The following is a 19668-nucleotide window of genomic DNA, read 5'->3' as shown; positions in this document are numbered from 1 at the left end:
CCTGCGTGCACTAACTGGATTTTCCAGATTAACCAAGTACTTGTGGCATTGGCCTGAGCGTACTGCCTACCATTTACTGACCTTTATCATCCACCATGGCGAGCATTCCTGACAGAGTGCAGTGGTTTTTAGTGCCATGAAACACTCACTGAGCTAGGGATTTGGGGACCACTTGGGTAGGGAGGTCAAATTTTCTTCTGGAAACAGTGAGAATTGTTCAATATTCTCTCCAGGGTACAACAAAAGCCCTGTCTCACTGGACTATGACCCCTCATGGCTGGGAATCTCCTACCTCCTCCATGTGTGTGACACCTGGTCCTCTGCAGATGTAGCTAGCTTCAGAATGCCCTCACTCACTGGTAGCTGTCAGAACCCTTCATGGAACCTTCTCCCCATCACCCCTCCCCACCCCATTGGGCTGCATGGGCCACAACTGTCATTTATCTTGGTGTGGTGGCCCAAACTTATCTTGAGGTCACAGTGCAAGGGCACCCCTCAGGGAGGCTTCCCCAGGCCGCCTAACTGAGCTAATGACACCTCTCCCTTGGGTCTGCTACTCTGCTCCCCCTGGTTTTCTTCGTGGCTGTTATTACAATTGCTATCATGCCTACATTTTCCTGTTCACATCATTCATTTACTTTGACAAATCTGCAAAGATTGAGTCCCTGCTACACCCCAGGGATATGTGGACTGTCAATTTAGGCTAGGTTGAACAAAATCAAGGCAAGTGTCCCTATAGTGCCATGAGGAGAGACAGACAATACCCAGGGTAACTATTAAACAAGAGAGTAATTATAACCTGAAGAATAGCCTTGCAGGTGGTAACAAATGTGGGCTAGCTGGATGGGGCAAATCAGGAAATTCTCTCTGAGGAGTTGTGTTAGTTAGATTCAGTTGTCAACTTGGCCAGGTGAGCATACCTAGTCTTGTTGCTGTGGTCATAAGCCAATGGTTCGTGTGTGAACCTCATCTGTAGCTAATTACATCTCCAATCAGCTAGGAGGCATGTCTACTGCAATGAGTGATGTTTAACTTAATTGGCTGGTGATTAAATGAGAGAATGCAATGTAGCACAGCCTAAGCAGCTCGACATTCCTCATCTCAGCACTAGCAGCTCAGTCCAGGCCTTTGGAGATGCAGAAAGAAGTCACCCTGGGGAAAGTTGTTGGAACCCAGGGACCTGGAGAGAAGACCAGCAGAGACCATCCTGTGCCTTCCACATATGAAAGAACCTCAGTGGAAAGTTAGCTGCCTTTCCTCTGAAGAACCAACAAAATAAATCCCCTTTTATTAAAAGCTAATCCATCTCTGGTGTGTTGCATTCTGGCAGCTAGCAAACTAGAACAGATTTGGAACCAGAGAGTGGGGTGCTGCTGCGGTTTGTGAATACCAGACCTGTTGGAATGGTGTTTTGCATGGCTAAGGGGAAGACTTTGGAGGAACTGTGAAGAGATTGATGAGAAGTCCTGGAGGGTTTGAAGAGACTGTTGGTGTAAATGGAACTACTACCAATCTTGACAAAGGAGGACACAAAAGGGAAAAAATTGGAGTTTGCAGAGTGAGAACCATGGAAGCTCAGGTCTGAATCCAAGAAACCTCAGCCAGGAGAGTGGACCCACCCATATACAGGAAGAGGGTGAGTTTACCCTGAAGGGCAAGGATGAGTCTCCCCTCTCATTGCAGTGGAAGAGTTGTGCAGCCTCGGGCCTTGGAAAAGGTGTAGCACACTCCTTGGGGGACTGGGAGAGCCCAGCTGCCACTATGTGGAGGGGTTGAGGGTGTGCCCCAGAAATGGCAGAGAGCCTAGGGGTGGCCCTGATGCCTGGAGAAAGTGGATCCCAGAGGTGGTCTCCTCGATGTTTCCTGAGGTTGATTTGGAAAGAGGCCAGCCACTGCATAGGCCCTTGAAAGGGGTGGGACTGCCACTTTCTACAGCTGAAGGATAAATGACTTTCAGACTTTGAAATCCAACGGTGTTTGCCTGCAGGTTTTCCTTCCAGTTTCTCCCTATGGATCCTGTGTTTATTCTCCTTTGCATATTGGCATCAGATAATTTGTTTTGAGATTCATAGGCCCACAGCAAGAAGAGAAGTTTTTGCACCTGTTTAAAGTGATGTTTGAAGTTGCCAAGTTGACAAGGGGTGGATGTGTGTTAGTTAGATTCAGTTGTCAACTTGGCCAGGTGAGCATACCTAGTCTTGTTGCTGTGGACATAAGCCAATGGTACGTGAACCTCATCTGTTGCTAATTACATCTGCAGTCGTCTAGGAGGCGTGTCTGCTGCAGTGAATGATGTTTGACTTAATTGGCTGGTGCTTAAATGAGAGATTGCAATGTAGCACAGCCTAGCAGCTTGGCATTCTTCATCTCAGCACTAGCAGCTCAGCCCAGGCCTTTGGAGATGCAGAAAGAAGTCACCCCGGGGAAAGTTGTTGGAACCCAGGGGCCTGGAGAGAAGGCCAGCAGAGATCGCCCTGTGCCTTCCCACACAAGAAAGAACCTCAGATGAAGGTTAGCTGCCTTTCCTCTGAAGAACGAACAAAATAAATCCCCTTTTATTAAAAGCCAATCCATCTCAGGAGTGTTGCATTCTGTCAGCTAGCAAACTAGAAAAGGAGTGAAATGGACACAGAAACATCAAGGGTCATAAGGCACCAGGCACAGCAGAAGCCATGCTCCCATCACCAGGGAGAGGAACGGCATGTACAAAGGTCCTGAGGTGGGTTATGATCTTTCAGGACTAGGATGGAAGAGCGGCTAGCACAGCTATCAGAAGACAAGACTGGACAGCAGGGAAGTCTGAGCTTGGGGTCCAGGAGACAACAAAGTGGATGCATGTCATGATCACCTATGTGTTCACAAAGTCCCTCCGCCAGCTGGGTGAAGAACACATTTGAGGGATAGGAGAGAGTTGAGAATATCAGTCAGATAGACAGTGTGTTTGCTCTGGGGAGATGGAGTGGAACATAGAAAGCACTGGGGAGAGTTGGAGTAACATTTTCAAGGTAAATTCAACATGAATTATGCATGGATTCTATCACAGGGTGAAAGAGACAACAAAGAGGCCCCACATCCCTCATTTGAAACCCTCTGAGATGAGTGTACTCAGGAATGCAGATTTTTAAGATTTGAGGATGGTATAAGAGTCAAACACCACACAACCTGTACCACCCCAAAGTCACCTGGGTCAACATTCCTGTGAACAATGAGCTTATTTATGTCACAAATCGTTGAATAGGTGGGTAAATATGGATGATAGCTTCACACCCACATAGGTCATGTTTGCTGCCAACTGAGGTCAAGGGCCTTGGGCACTTCCGCCTGTGCTTAGGAGACAGGTGCTCCTTATATGCCCTCCCTCCCTCTGACTAGGTCCACCTCCAGAAGCCCCTCATCCCAGACCCACCTCCAGGAGCCCCCCTGCCTCAGACCTACCTTCAGGAGCCAACAGACAGCCTGGGGCTGCTCCCACTGTGCCAGCACGTGTGCACACACCAGCACCACATCCTCACTATCCAGTAGGTACAGGTGGATCTGGCTCTTCCGCAAGGCATCCACCAAGGATTCTGCCTGGGTGAGATCATCCTGCAGATCCTGGCAGAGCCTTCCCTCAAGGGCCACCAGCTCCACAGTGGGTGGGCAGACATCCCCACTCTCTGGTAGGAGTGCCAAGAAGATCTGCATTGTGTCTTGGGCTGGAGGCCTGTGCTGCCAATATAAAGAACAGTCATGGAAGCACCAACCAAGACACCTTGCAAAGCACACTGCACTGCCTGTGCCCTCCCCATCCACAGAACACTCCCATGTGACACTCTGAGTCCCAGGAGCCCACCCAAGGAAAAGCTGGGTGAGGGGTGTCTGACACCATTTAGAATTACCTCTCAATCCCCTGAAGAATCCAGTCCTCCAGGAACTCCAGCTGAGCATCAGAGAGGTGCCCATGGCTGCCCTGCACAGCTCACCCCTGTCTCTGAACCTCTTCTCTGCTTGCCTTGGCCATGTTGAGCCTGGTGGCTGAGGGGCCAGGTTTGGGTACTCCATCCACTTGGCTCCACCCAGACAATGCACTTTGCATTTTCTATTCTTTTCCTATAATTTGCAATGCGGTTTCTATCTGACTCCTTCTCTGAACTCTCAGCTCCATAGGGGCCACTAACTGCCTCACAAGTGCTTCCCCTCTCTGGCAGACAGATGTCCCATGACTTCCATGCACTTTGGAGGTACACTGGCCAGGGGTGGCAGAAGCTGTTTTCATTTCAGAAAAGAACCAAGTGAAGCAGCAAGACTAGCATCACCATCTGCTTTTAAGCATTTTGATTTTGGAGAAAGAAAGAAGAAACTTGAAAGATACTGAGAAACACAGCTGTAAGAGCAGCCCTAGTCCAACCAATGAAGAAAACACACAAATAATGGAAAGGCCCATGTAGGAGCACTGCTTGTTGACCCTGCCAGGAACAGGTGCTGTGTTTGCACTTAAAGATATTTCCTTCCACAGGAGCATGTGAGAAGGAGCCTAGAGTTCCCCCACTTAGCAGATGAGGATGTCCAGCTCAGAGAGATGTGGCAACTGCCAAAGTTCACAGGGTGTAAACCCTACTAGGCTGGTCTCCGTACACAAGCATCAACCTCATCTACACCCACCACTCGTGGTGGGTGTCCCCTGCCAGAATCTCTTTGGGCTCCTCTAGAGCTAAGCCCTGGCCAGTTAGAATCCCAGGCTTTCTGAATTTTATCCCAGTTTATACCAATATAACAACATTTCCATATACCTATTTTAATATCAGACACAGAGAGGGACTGATTGCCTGAGGCACCCTCAGCCCACCTGACATCACACTTTTAGGTGGGCTCCTTACACCTGCCTTTCCAAACAGAACCCCTCTGTTCAAGTTTGCACTATTACTTCTATAAAATTGACTTCTAAAGCTGAAATTAAGGTGGAGTGAGATACAGACATCTTTCATCGACACCACCAAACTGCATTCTAAAAGGCAACAAGAACCTATGTGTCCAAAGAAGGCAGGTGGAAGCTGTGTCTTTCCCACTGCCCCTGGGGTCTGCTCTTTTACATTCTCTCCATCCTGGTCATCCCTCCTGTTTGTCCTTGGATTTCCAGGGCTGGTGCTTGCCTGGCCCAGCTGCTGCTCCTCCATTCATTTCCACCTCTTCCCCACCAGGGAGACTCGCTCTGGTCTCCGGACCCAGCTTGCCAGACCCTAAAATGGGGCGTTCACAGCCACCCAGGGATCACTATGCTGGTGCCCACACCCCACCTGACTGCAGCAGGCTCTAGACTTTGAGATTAGGAACCAAAAACCCAGACTCCCCTCCTTGACAGTGCTAAGCCTCTGGGACGTCCACTGTGGGGTGATCTACCCAGGATCCCAGTTTTCTGCAGCAGAAACCCTTTTCCACCAGACTCTGGGGAGAGGTTTGTGGGGGGATGGGGAGGCAAAGATGGAGGCCAGACCTATACTGCCCTTGGGCTCTCTGACCAGGAACCCAGAATTTATCATGGAAATGGATTCACATGGGGTTGTCTGGCTTTTGAGTTGGATCCTTGGCCTTTCCTGGCCGAAGTATTTAAGGAGGGAAATATGGTAGAGGACATTGCTGGGCATATCCACTGAAAGGAAACCCATCCACCCACACCCAGACATGGCTCAGGGCAGGCTGGTGACTCAAAAGGCCTGCACACGCCCAGCTGCCTCCAGCCCTCACCTGCCTCTCAGCCTGGTGGGGGCCTCCATCCCGGTCTCAACCTTCACCCTGCCCCCCATGCCCCCAGCTGCACTCGCAGGACTCACCGTGGTCTCCGGGGCTCAGTTGCTGCCTGCCACCATTCCTGCTCACCTGGGGCCCCGCACGTGCTCCAGGTGCCTGGGCCCACTGTTCCTGGTAGGCCAAAGCATTGAGGCAGTACCGTGAACCCGGGTCTGCTGTAAAGTATTTGCCCTGCCACATTCTATCCAGTCCAGCACATCTACCAAACCCCTTGGTGGGGGTCAGCAGCTTTTCCCACGAGCCCGGTACAGGAAGGTGCTTTGTAGGGAGGGGCATGTTTCAGTCTGCCCAGCCCCGTGGAGACTGGTTTCCTTCTCAAAGAGTCGGGCTGTCCCCACTGGAGCCCAGTGACCCTGGGACAGAAGGCCCGAGGCACTTGTGCTCCCATGGGCGCTGTCTGTGACCCCACCCTGAGCACCCTGTTTCCCCCTAGGCAGGGGTCCAAAGAGTGGGATGTGCCTCTTGAGGGCCCTGAAGGGGCAGAAGTATCCATATTTCAGCCGACTGTGAAGAGGGAGGGGGAGCCAGAACTCCCACCCCACAACCACAAGTGGGTAGACGTGGTGAACTCTGGACAAACCCCACTCCCTGGATCACACATTTCTGTGGGAGCTGAGGCTATCTCTGGAGACTCTAGTTGCAGAGGGGGCTGGGTCCAGTCAGTAGCCCCATTGGGTGGACAGCCACTGCTCTCTGAGGCCCACCCAAGACCCCACCTCTCGCTTCAGAACCTGGGTGGAGAGGAGGGTGGCATTTTTGTAGACTCACACCCCAAGGAGGGGGCTGGCTTTGTTTGAGCAGAGGCCCTTGCAGGGGGGAATGCTTGTCCTTCCACCCCAGGGGTCCCTGATCAAGGAGCTGAAGGGTCCAATGAGGGGCAACTTCTCAAGCAGGGAGCTTTTGAGATGGTCCTTAGAGGCTTTGAACTTTGCTGGACCCCTGCAGGCCTTACCTTGTCATCACCTGTGCCTGGGACCACAGCTGCACACAATGAAGGGAAAGGGAGTGAGGCCAGAGGATGGTGGGGGTAGGGTGTAGGAGTACCTTCGCAGTTCTTTCAGTGACCAGTGTCAGATAATTGTTGGGTAATTACCAAACTGCTACAATCTTGTCTTGAGACATCTGGTAGCAAATATGTGAATGATGCACCTTTTAGTTAATCCTAGCCTCTCCTTTTGTGGAGCTTGCAGTTTCTGGAAGCAAATCAAAAGTTGGTAGTGAGCCACAGCTTGTCTTGTCTCCTCCAGGGTGCTGGTTAAGTATTCTGAACTCAATCTTATTTGATTTCCATTGTATCTAGTAGATTGTTTTTCTCTTGCCACTTTCTGGATTTTCTGCTTCTCTTCAATCTTTCACAGACTGATTAGTATGTGCCTTGGGGAAGGCCTACTTGGATTTATTCTGTTTGGAGTTTGTTGGGCTTCTTTGACTTGTATATGTATGTCCTTTATGAAGGTTGGGAAGTTTTCCCCCATTATATCATATCTTCAACTACTTTTCCTAGCCTTTACTCCTGTCTTCTCCTTCTGGGACACCAGTGATTCTTAATATTTGTGTGCTTTGTTTTGTCTAACATTTCCCTGAGACCCAATTCAATATTTCCAACTTTTTTGCCATTTGCTGTTTTGAGTCTTTGAAGTCTGTTATTCTGTCCTCTATATCACTTATTCTTTCTTCTGTCTTTTCAGATCTGGTGTTGTGACCTGTAGTATGGTTTTTATTTTGTCAACAGTCTTTAATCTCTGTTATATCCACTATTTTTCTATTTATTCTTCCAAATTCCTCTTCATGCTCTTCTACTGTTTTCTTGATCTCCTTGATGTCATTTACTATCCTGCTTATTTTATTAAGTAGAGTTGTGTGAACATCTTTTGTTGTTAATTGTTCAAACATCTATGTCTTCTCTGTTGTTTTAATTTGGTGATTTGCCAGGACTGTATCTGTCTGCATTGTGATATGGTTAGTGATCTTCTGCTGTCTTGGTCACATGTAATTATCTTGATTGATATACTTTGGGAGTTGGTTTATTTAAGTACTCTAAATCCTTGTGTTTGTGGGATGGTTGTACAGCAGGGAACAGGGCATGGGGTGGGGCACTCAGTGTGGTGATTTGTTTCAGGGCAGGTTTAGGTACAGGTTGGGGATGTTATGCTGATGTTTGTGAATATATGTGCCCAGCAACCAAGGGAAGGTGTAGCTGTGTGGGTACACCAGTCTCGGGGGCATAATGCTGGTGCACAGGAATCTAAGGCACAGATCCCTTTGTGCACAATCAGGAGCTGTAGCGGCAGGTCAACATTATCCCTTCATGAATTCAAGGCAGATGTGACCCAGCTGCACAGGTTGGCACTTTCTCAGAGCTGGGAAGTGTGCCTGAGGGCTGTGAGCATGCACAGTCCTAAGATTGTTGTAAAGTGCAGTTCCTGGAGCTAAATGACATGATTGGTGACTCATGAACATGCATGGACCTGGGAATGCACTAAATGAATACACAGAGCTCAGGCAGGGTGGAGTGAAGCTCTGAGACATTATGGGCGGGGTGGCAGATATAGCCTAGGTGTGGAGGTTAGTGCCTTCAGCCTTTATACACTGGCAACAGCCTGCAGGGAACACAGAGGGGGAGGTAGTGCTCTGGAGGGGATGCAGGAGAGGTGGGTTGGGTTGCACTTGGGTTGTGGGTGTGGGGCAGGTACATGAACTGGGGCTGGTGGGGTTGGGGTGCCTGAAGTGCATGGAATGGGAGAGGGTGACAGGGTTCAGGTGCGTGGGGTGTGGGGTGACTCTCCCATCATGGGGATGCACTGGTGAGGGTAGTGCATCTTAGAAACACAGGCTAGCTTCATTCCTAAATCCACATACCCATCTGTACACTCCTGTGGGCTGCACAGCTCTGCACCTATGTGCCAGGCTCCAGCTTTCTGCCACTCAATTCCTCAGCCTATGCAACCAGTGCTTCCCCATGTGGTGCAGAAGGCTCTCCCAGGTCAGCCACACTCTCGAATCACCAACTCAGTCACTCTCCTGCCCTTTCTCTAACTTTACCATGGAGCAGGGCTGATCTCAAACTACTCTCAGAGGCTTCTTTTTAATAATCAGTTAGTCTGTAGGTTTTGGATGTAGTGAGTGTTTTATAAAAATGTTCACAACAATTGATTTACACACCTGCATCTGTGTCACATAGAGTATTGTTATATGAGGTTTATAGTTAATTCTAAAGGAGGGTGTTTACACATGAAAGTGTAGATGTATCCTAACTTAGTTCTGAGCCCCAATTTCTATTTCTGCAATTGGAAATATGTTCAAAAGAAAAACATTTCAGTGCATTTAATCTCAGTGAGATATCCAAAATGTAATGATACACTTAAGAGAATTTGATTTTGTAAGCACACATATGATGGAACATGTGTCCATATACAAGTTTTTTTTACATGTATAGAAAACTCTTTCAAAGGTCAGAACTGCAAGGAGCACATGACAGAGGGCCACAAAAGTAGAAACAAGTAACTTGGGTATTCTCACATTGTTGAAAAGTATAAATCACTTAATCACATTTAAAAATTAAATACACAGAGCACATAATTGTACATGATAAAGTCAATATAGAAGAAAACATATTTTGCATAATTTTAAAAACAATATAATTTATTGAAGAAAAGATATTATATTCATTATCTATACTTTTATGATTTATATGCATATATATATGTTTATGTTATATATATAATTTATTGAATATGTATGAGAGACTAGGATATGGAAAGTGAAAAAAAAACTTTTTTCTTCACATGGCTTAAAATATAGTGGGGTTATATATAAATAGTAATAGATCATTTTTTCCAACAGGGGAAAATTAACAAAAGGAAGTGGCTCTAGATCTTGGAGGGATGAAAGAAGACAAAGGAGGCCTGAGATAAGTAGCAGTTAATGACTATGGAAGTGCACAGCTTCCTCCCTTCAGGTTCAGAGGATCAGGGGGAAGAGATGGGATAACCAGAACTCCTCTTCCCTTTCTTCTTTCATTCTCTTCTGCTTCTAATTGGAAGAATTTTATATAAAACCAGCTGGTAATGGAATTAGAGAAATGAAATTTGGTAAACCCAGACCCAGCTTCAAACAGCAGAACAAACAGGTAGATGTAAAACTTAGACTTCATAGATAAATTACCAGCACAAATTTCATTACCAGACCTAAGGATTTAATTCCCTTTCATTCTTATCCATGCTATACTCACATAAACACTGGTAAGGTTTGAAGTTGGAGGTAACCCTGAAAAGATAATGTCATTAAAGGTAATCCATTCCAGTGAAGGTGAAGGTGAAGACCTATGGTGGGTGAGATCTTTGGATAAATTTTCTTCAGTTTGGGCATGCCCCAGGTAGGTCTTAGTCCTCTTACTGGAGCCCTATATACGAGATGAAATTCAGAGAAGCACTTAGAGAAGCTTAGAGAGAAAAGCCAGAGGAACTGAGAGTGAAGACCACACAGACAATAGAGAGAAACCAGAAAAAGAGAGAGAAGCCACTGAAGCAAGAAACTGAAAGTGATGAAACCTGGGAGAGAAGGGAGAGACCAGCAGAAGTCACCGTGTGACTTGAGGATTGGCAGGAGCCAGTCATTGGTGAGAAAGCATTGCATGTTAATGCCTTGATTTGGACATTTTCATGGTCTTAGATGTGTAGATGTACAAGTTAATAAATCCCCAATGTAAAAGCCAACCTATTTCTGGTATATTACATTACATCAGCTTTAGCAAACTAAAAACACACACAGATATCTCCTCCCATTATCACAATAAAATTATACCTACAGTGTTTTGTTAAGAATAATGTTCATGTTTGCATTATTAAGATGACAAATATTCACAACAGTCAATAACAACAGTATAATTAAATTTCCTTTAAGATGCAATTTTTTTGTCATTGCTGTGTTCCTGAAATGAATCATGTCTTTGGTTTGTTTTTTAAATTGTGTTTGTCACTCATAAATATGTTTCCTTTCAATATTGCAAACATTTCAGAAATTCTCTCAGTTATTTCTTCATAGACCACCCTCTTTCTGCCTCTGTCCTCCAGCTGCCAACCAGACTGTTCACCCTTCTGACAGCTGCAGAACATTTCTTCTGGTATGTTCCTTCTGGTCCCTTCACTGCCATCTCTCTTTTTTCCCTGCCTGAGATCCCCTGTTATCCAGATTCCATGCATTCCTCTTTCTTGGTTTACTTTTTCATTTTTGTGAATCATATCCTTTAGTAGATTCTTAAATGAGGTATTTCAGAGAAAAATTATGAGCTACTACATGTCAAAAAAGAAATTTATTTTATCCTCCCAAATGGTGGAAGTTTGGTTAACTGTAGACTTCCAGGTTGGAAGTCATTGCTCCATTGTCTACTAACTTTCAGTGTGACTGCTCAGAATTTGAATGTTATTTCAATTGTAAATATTTTGCATGAAATCCCTCCCCACTCCCTCTGGAAATTTTTAAGCTCTTCATTCACATCTGTTGTATTAAAATTGTCTGATATTATGTTTTGATGAGTATTCCTTTCATTTGTGGTGCTGAGAACCTGAGGAACCTTTCATACTTGTGACGGAATTTTTTTTTTGCATGGGCAGGCACCAGGAAATGAACCTGGGTCTCTGGCATGGCAGGTGAGAACTCTGCCACTGAGTCACCATGGCCCATGACTCAAATCTTTTAATTAGAGAATATTTTCCAGAAACATTTCTTAATGTTTCCTGGTATCCAGATTTTGGGGGATTCTTTTTCTTCTTCATTTATCATTGTTTAAACTTTGGTTTCCTGGACAGGAATTCTAGATTTATTACCCTTTCTACCCTTTACCACATCCCAGTATTTTTTTTTTTTTTGCTTCACGGTTTCTGCTTTTTAAATTTCACTAATGTACTTTAATAGCATACTGTGCTAGTTTAATATCTGTTCTTAGGTTCTCATCTCTCTGAGCAGAAGAATTAGAGTTGTGTTTTTTAAGGGTCCTTTTGTTTCTCATGTTCTATATCTTCCTGTCTTCTATGAATTTGATTTGGATTTTGCCTTTTGTTTGTTTTTGGTTTTGTATTTTATTTTAAAGAATTTCCTCAAAGTCTGTGGGTGCCTGACTCTAGAGATGGAAGGACTAGAGTCATATACATCTCTAATAACTAATAGGCAATCATTTCCCAGACCCTGAAACTCGAAGTAAAAATAAAAACCCTCTAATAACTAGCAGACATCACAGAACTATAAACTCACAGGTTGAGTCATTTGAGAACACCTAGTTATCAGTATCCTTATATATTTCTTTGGAATGGCCTGTTTCCTTGGGATGTAATCTGTCTTGGGGGTGGGAGGAAATGATGACTGCCAGGATTCTAAGAGCCAAAGTAGGGGAATAGGTCTGAGGAGGTGATCTCACAATTCAGCCTGTATAACTTCCCATTTACACTCTGACTAAGACTACCTTTACTTCCCTTAAGCTTGACTAAACGTTAGACAGTTTCCTCCCTGATATCAGGTCTCTGTCCACCATCTCACCCAAGTCTTTTCATTATCTAGGTGCCAATGTGCTCTTAGCTATGTATTTCATTATCAACCTCTTCCTTTCTCCTGGATTTTATGGACACCTGAAGTGCTTAAATATCTCAGAGGAACGCATTCAGAACCCAGTGGTCCTGAATGACAACTCAATAAATGTGCCACTTATTGTGGTGGCCAAACCATCTTCTTATCTTGCAGTAATTATCCACTAATGCACCCTTATAAAGCTTGTCATCTGTTTCATTGTAGTTGGGTTCTACTCCATCACCCCTACCATGTTAGCTATGAATGAATGCATCCTTGCTTTTTTCACACCATGGGACAGGCTTTTCTTTTCTTTAACAAATTCCACTACTATCCTAAATTTTCCTAAGTATAGGGGCTCTCTTTGAATTCAACATCTCCTTAAAGTAAAATTTTTATTTTCTTTTTATTTTCTTTTTGTTGTGTCTGGAATGGAAGAAGCAGTTGCCTATCTGCCTAAGGGAATGAGCAGATCTGCAGCCTAAGCTTTCTATTTGGACAGTAAGCCAAGAAAAATAAGACACAGAAAAAAAAAACATATGTCTTCCCTATTCAGTGGGACAGCTAGTAGTCCAAATGGTAGCATTTCATGCAGTTCTTTACCCTGAAGTTTTCTTAAGCTTCTCCAAAAACACCCTTTCCATATAACTGCTTTGAGAAAGGAACTGCTACTGGACCTCAATTTCACAATGAAAACATAACCTCTCCCCTCTCATTTCCAAAACATGTTATTAGCTTCTTTCCTCTTTTATGTCTATGTGAAAGATATTACACCATTCACTGATACCTACTTTTGGAAACATATGGAGGATTGCAAGATTCTGCCCACTTAAAGTTATAAATGGCTCTCTGACTTGCTTCAAACCATAAAACAAAAGAGGAAGTGGAATTTTACCTTCCAAGAAGGAAGCACTTAGTTTTCAGGTTTGCTTGGCTTCCTAGTCCTGTCTTCCCAGTCCTGTCTTCCCTTATCATGGGAACACATGTGGAAATGGGGTGTCCTAAAGGATAAAGAAGCTTGGAATACCAAACCCATAAGTAGAGGACATCTGCCACAGAGAATCACAGGCACCTAGACTTAACTTTGCATGTGCAATAAATAAAGCATTAAAGCAATGAGATCTGTAGCTGTTACCTCAGTATCTTATTATTATGATGATTAATATATCTTTTCAAATTGTGTGAGGGTCTTATATAAAGCCACTTTATTTCTATACCTTTTGTCATCAATGAAACTCCCAGACCTATGTCTTAACTAGCTCTTGGTAAGGTTATCTGGTAATTATCCCCACAGCATGATCAATCTGAGAATGAATATGTATTACAACCTTGTAAGTAATATGGTATTTTTGGTACTTCTCATAGAACAAGGATATAGAAAAATGTCATTAAATCTTAATTTAAATGTCCAACTCTATTTATTGAACTAAATTACTGTGTGACCCCTTAATATCTGGATCCTAGTTATCTTGCTCATATTTAGACAGAGTTGTATTTCTACAATTTCACATCAAAAGAAATAACTTGGAGAATCCATGACATACTTAGATTTTTTAATACATTGTCATGGTCAGGTTCATGTGTAAACTTGGCCAGGTGGTAGTACCTGTTTGTCTGGTTGGAAAAGTGCTAGCCTGTCTGTTGTTATGAAGACATTTCATATAATTAAATCATGATCATGTTGGCTGCATCCACAGCTGATTCCATTTGTAATCAGCCAAGGGGAGTGTCTCCTGCAATGAGTGTGGCTTAATCTAATCACCAGAAGCCTTTTAAGGAGGATTCAAAAGAGACAGTCTTTCCCCCTACTTCGGCCAGCAAGCCCCTTCTGTGGAGTTATCCAGACCTTCCATTGGAATCATTAGCTTCACAGCCTGCCCTATGGATTTTGGATTCTATGTTCCCATAGTTATATGATACACTTTAATAAATTTTACATTTATGAATATTTCCTGTTGATTCTGTTTCTCTAGAGAACCCAAGCTAATTTGTACATATTTTGCATGTAAATTAATCTGAACTTAATTTTATATTTGTAATTCTATAAAGATTAAATTACATTTGGATTGCATTTAGGTATCTATCTGCCTCAAGGAATGAATACCCACACCTCTTATGGGTTCATATTTCTCAGAGACATCCCATGGTGGTGACTTTATCTTCTGAAAATTCCAAATGAAAGTAGATTACAGCACAAAACACATATGGGATCTCTACTTTGCACCCCAGTTCTCATTACCAAAGACAAATTTAAAAGAAATAATTACATATATAGAAAGAATTTAGGAAAGCTCCAGAGAAATTTTTCTCCCTTCAGACATTTATCAAAAAATCTATGGGGCGGGCCGCGGTGGCTCAGCGGGCAAGAGTGCTTGCCTGCCATGCCGGAGGACCCCGGTTCGATTCCCGGCCCCAGCCCATGTGAGAAACGAACAAACAAACAAAAATATAATAAAAATAAAGATGTTTCCCTTTCTTCCTCCCTTCCTTCCTTCTATCCTTCCTTCCTTCTCTGTCTAAAAAAAAAAAAAAAAAAAAAATCTATGACAAATTAAAAAATAATACAATGTTCATAATTTATCTGTTTGCTAATTCTAGAATACTTAGCCCATGATACTTATGTTACTTCAGAAATAGTTTATGTTCCTTAAACCAACTCTGTAAGTGGGATTTTCCCATAAACAAATATATTTTGATGGCTTATTTACATGCTCACATTTGGGATATTATATTTTTATATTTTTTAACAAGGTAACCTAAAATAATAAGAGAAAATTAAGTAAACTATCAGTTATAATAATAATCTTTGAACTAATCACACATGTTTGTGCTTGCATTTGAAATAGTGTATCCTTGGAATATAATGACTGCCAAGTCCCCTTCTCACCCCAAAGATCAATTATCTAGGTTTCAGTCCCCTGATCCCACTCCTTAGCAATTTTTGTGGAGTGTCTTTTACGTTTTGGTTCCTGAGGGTTGAGCAATGGTGTGACCACAGTGTAGAAGTTGAAGAACTCACCACATTTTGGAGCAAAGTTGTTCTTAGGGTCTGTGAAAGCCATTCCCACTGACCCATAAAACATGAACACCACAGAAAAGGTAGGAAGAGCAGGTGGAAAATGACTTTCTGCTTTTCATACTCTGACATAATTTTCCCAGTGGCTTGATGTGTGAAGCCATAGGAAGTTAGAATCAACCCTCCCAGCACGATGGTGAAGAGGACAGCAAAAACAGGCTTCTTCCAATTGTTGGAAGAAGTATCTCTGCAGGCCAGAGGTATGAGCACTAGCACTTCACCGAGAAATTCATCCATGTGTTGGTGGGCACAGAAGGAAGCAGGAATGTGATGGGTGATTGGATCAGGGCCATGTTTACCACCTTCCAACAGGGAAGAGGGTACATGATGGTGATGTATTGCAGTGACTGGCAAATGGTAATGTAGCAATCAAAGGTTGTCACCATCAGCAAAATACTTTCTGTGGCAGCAAGACAGAGTAACATGCAGAGCTGAATGATGAAGTCTGTGTAGATAGTCTTGTCTGGTCTCCAAAGATTTGACAATATCTGAGGCATGGTGGTTGTCATAAAGCAGAGCTTCAGAAAGGAAAAATTTCTAAGAAAGGAGTATATGGGTGTGTAGAAACAAGCGTCTGTGCAAGAGAGCAAGACAATGGTCAAGTTTCCTAGGATGATCATGGTGTAAAAGATGACAACCCAGAAAAGAACCATTTCTAGCTGGGGCAATTTAGAGAAGCCAAGAAAGATGAAACCAACCGGGAATCTCTTGCTGCTCATTCCTGTGGCATTTTGACCTTGGGGTACAAGCATAATTCCAAATAATTTTTTAAATGTATTGTAGAAAAGCTCTATTGCCATTTCTTTACAGAAGGAAAACATTTGTTTTCCAGTAAGTCTTGGGGCACTGGATATTTGAATATTCCCCCTAGCTTTAGAAAATATGATGTAACCCCATCTTTTATAAGGCCTTATTGTTTACACCAAAAACAGTTTATAAGATACACTCTTTGTAGTCCATTTCTAAAATGTTCATTTATAACATCTCAGGGAGATCCTCACAATTACCTTAGATCACTTGTATGTTCTTCCTAGATTGACCATCAGTCATGTATCTATTAGCTACCCTAAGATATTTATAGTGCAATGTTTAATGCAAAATATATCTGTCAAATATATAACCCCAAGGGTAAGAGAGTATTATTCTGCATTGTTTGTAATATTACCTGAAACTTGTGAAATAGATTATCTTGAATGAGAACTTCCTGCTCTCACTGGTTTTTAAGACAGACACTACACAGTGAGGCTTGGACATAATACCATATTTTTGGGCACCTGAAGAAGCACCCTGCAGAGGAGACATGCCAGTTTTTAAATGATGCAAACCTAGGTTGGGTACCCATTTCTTTTAACTTAAATAAAGTAATTTAAATTGTTTTAAGTATACAACTTAAAAATCCAGAGGTATTATTCTTATCTAAAAATGGTTCTACTAACTCCTACCTGAGAGTATTCAGGACTGGAATAAAGAATATAACATTACCTGTTACCTCCTGCATTAAATACACTACAAAAACCTAGTAGAACAAAAAACACTATTTATAGCCTTATGGGTGTCCATGATTTCTATCCTCAATAATCAACAGGTATATAAAAACTTGATGCAAGAGCCATAATTTAAAAAACTGCAAATTCAAAACTGTGACAAAATTATGAAATTTGTAGTTATTTAAAGCTTTGCATCATGGGCAGTGGGAAAATATGACCCAGAGTCAGCGAGTGAATACCTATTTGGGGCATAGAGTTGAGGAACATTTTCATACAATATTAATTTTCTGTCTTTAAGAATGTGAAATAATTTAGTGGAAATAAAAAACATAATAAAAACACAATATGCAGCTAGACAAAAGGAAATTGAGTCATGGATTGTGAAGAGTTAAATTGTGAAAGTAGTCAGTGCAAAAATTTGAGTAATGTTACTTGATAGTAAATATCTATAAAATTGATTTAGTGAATGAAAATGAGGGACATCTGGTGAGGTAAAATAAGCCAGAAACAAAAGAACAATTGCATGGTCTCCTTTATAAAATGCCCCTGAAAACAGGGGCCTAGATAGTAAGATTTATAGAAGACACATTTAGTCTGGAGAGGTAATTATTATTTCTGGATTTTGAGAAGCTGATTATGTATATGACCTGATATACTTAGAGATAAGAACGAAGCTGATCAGGTTGGGATTAAAGTAATTCAGAACACAGGGTTAAGGAAGACAACATCTATATTTTAGAACCACACATACTCTTTGAGACCAAGGGAAGAAAGGTTTATTTGGTCTGTGTTCTAGTTTGCTAGCTGCTGGAATGCAACACACCAGAGACGGATTGGCTTTTAATAAAAGGGGATTTATTTTGTTGGTTCTTCAGAGGAAAGGCAACTAACTTTTCCCACTGAGGTTCTTTCTTATGTGGAAGGTACAAGATGGTCTCTGCTGGTCTTCGCTCCAGGCCCCTGGTTTCCAACAACTTTCCCCGGGGTGAATTCTTTCTGTATCTCCAAAGGCCTGGGCTGAGCTGCTAGTGCTGAGATGAGGAATGCCAAGCTGCTTAGCAGTGCTACATTGCAATCTCCCATTTAAGCACCAGCCAATTAAGTCAAACATCACTCATTGCAGCAGACACGCCTCCTAGCTGACTGCAGATGTAATTAGCAACAGATGAGGTTCACGTACCATTGGCTTGTGTCCACAGCAACAAGACTAGTTATGCTCACCTGGCCAAGTTGACAACTGAATCTAGCTAACACAGTCTGGAATTGAAAGTTTCTGTCACACATAATTTAAAAAAAATTTGATTTAGTACCTGCTATGTGCCAAGCATTATACTATTAGCTGGGCATGCACTGTGAATGAGAAAAAATGAAATTCCCGAGTTTTTATTTTGCATGTCTGTGGAAGAGAGAAACAGCAAGTAAAAAAGTTATCAAAAGTAAATAATAAGAATCCAAGTATTTCACGTGATACTTTCTTCAAGGGAAAAAACAACAGACTATTATAACTGAAGGTAACCATACAGGATGCAAAAACCAGAGAATAATTTCATGCAAAGGGAACAGGAGGAGCAAAAAGTCTCTTGCTGGTAAAAGTGTCAGCAATAAATTGACAGCATGACTTGGGAAAGCAAGTGCACAGTGTGCAGTACATCAGATGGACTCAGCTTCTCTGTTCTAAATTCCCATCTTCATTCCCCTGAACTTATTTCATTCTTTTTCCTTTCAAGGCATGCTGAATTAATTATACATTTATTCTGTCTCAACCATACTGTACCACTTTTTCTGTTTTCTCACTTTCTACAAATGCATTTACTTCATTTACTTAACTTCTCCCAGGTTAGAGTGCAATAAGGTATTAAATTGTGGAGTTTGAGCAAAACTTTCAAGTTTTTTTTTTAAATATCATGGTTTCTGATGTAGGGTAGCTGTCACCAGAGCCAGAGCCTCTACAGCCAGCCCCAGAGACCAGACCCTTAGCATTGTCACCACCCCAACCCCTCATCCCCACAGGAGTCAGAAAAAACCTCTAAGCAGTGCCACACTTTGGATCAAGAGGAGATGCCTGAATTATAGGAGAGCAGAGTCCTACCCAAATTCTGGTTATGATATACAGATAGAAGGCTGAAAAGCAGCTTTCTGTACTGGATAAAACCAGGTCATGTGAACATGAGTGAATTAATCAAAATGAATGGAAGGAGCCTACGGATGAATGCTAATCAAGACTTCTTCCTACTGGTGAACTGATGGAGCAAGGTGAGCATTTACACATTGTTTTCTGGTGTGTGTGTAAACAAGAAGGATGAAGGATTCCTATATATTGGTATATGCCTCTCAGGAGACATATAGAATGAAATGTTAGTGTAAGGCTGGCAGATGCCTCTATTCCAGAACTTTTAAAGCTCTTACACCAAGGAAAAAAAGTGGGTTGGGGTGGGTGACAGGGGGATGTTTCCCATTGAGATAGTTCAGTAATCTAATCACAGGCCATAAAAACAGCAGTGTTCCCACCTAGGGGTTTTAGGAAGTTGTTTTTGCATTTCACAGAAAAGCAGTCCCAAATGAGCACACTCAGCTTTGGAGAACTATATTATTTAACCTAGGGCATCTTGTTTTCAAATTTTAGGAGTATTTCAATTATAAAATGCTTTACTTTGTTAAGTATACATTTATAGTTATTAGTTTAGCTTTGTTAAAATAAAAATATATCATGGATTCAGATTTTCTTTATATATAATGAAATAATAAATCCATGCTGGTGGTGTT

This window comes from Tamandua tetradactyla (assembly GCF_023851605.1).
Source record: "Tamandua tetradactyla isolate mTamTet1 chromosome 18 unlocalized genomic scaffold, mTamTet1.pri SUPER_18_unloc_1, whole genome shotgun sequence".
In the NCBI taxonomy this organism is placed as follows: domain Eukaryota; kingdom Metazoa; phylum Chordata; class Mammalia; order Pilosa; family Myrmecophagidae; genus Tamandua; species Tamandua tetradactyla.
This window is presented reverse-complemented; position numbering follows the sequence as displayed.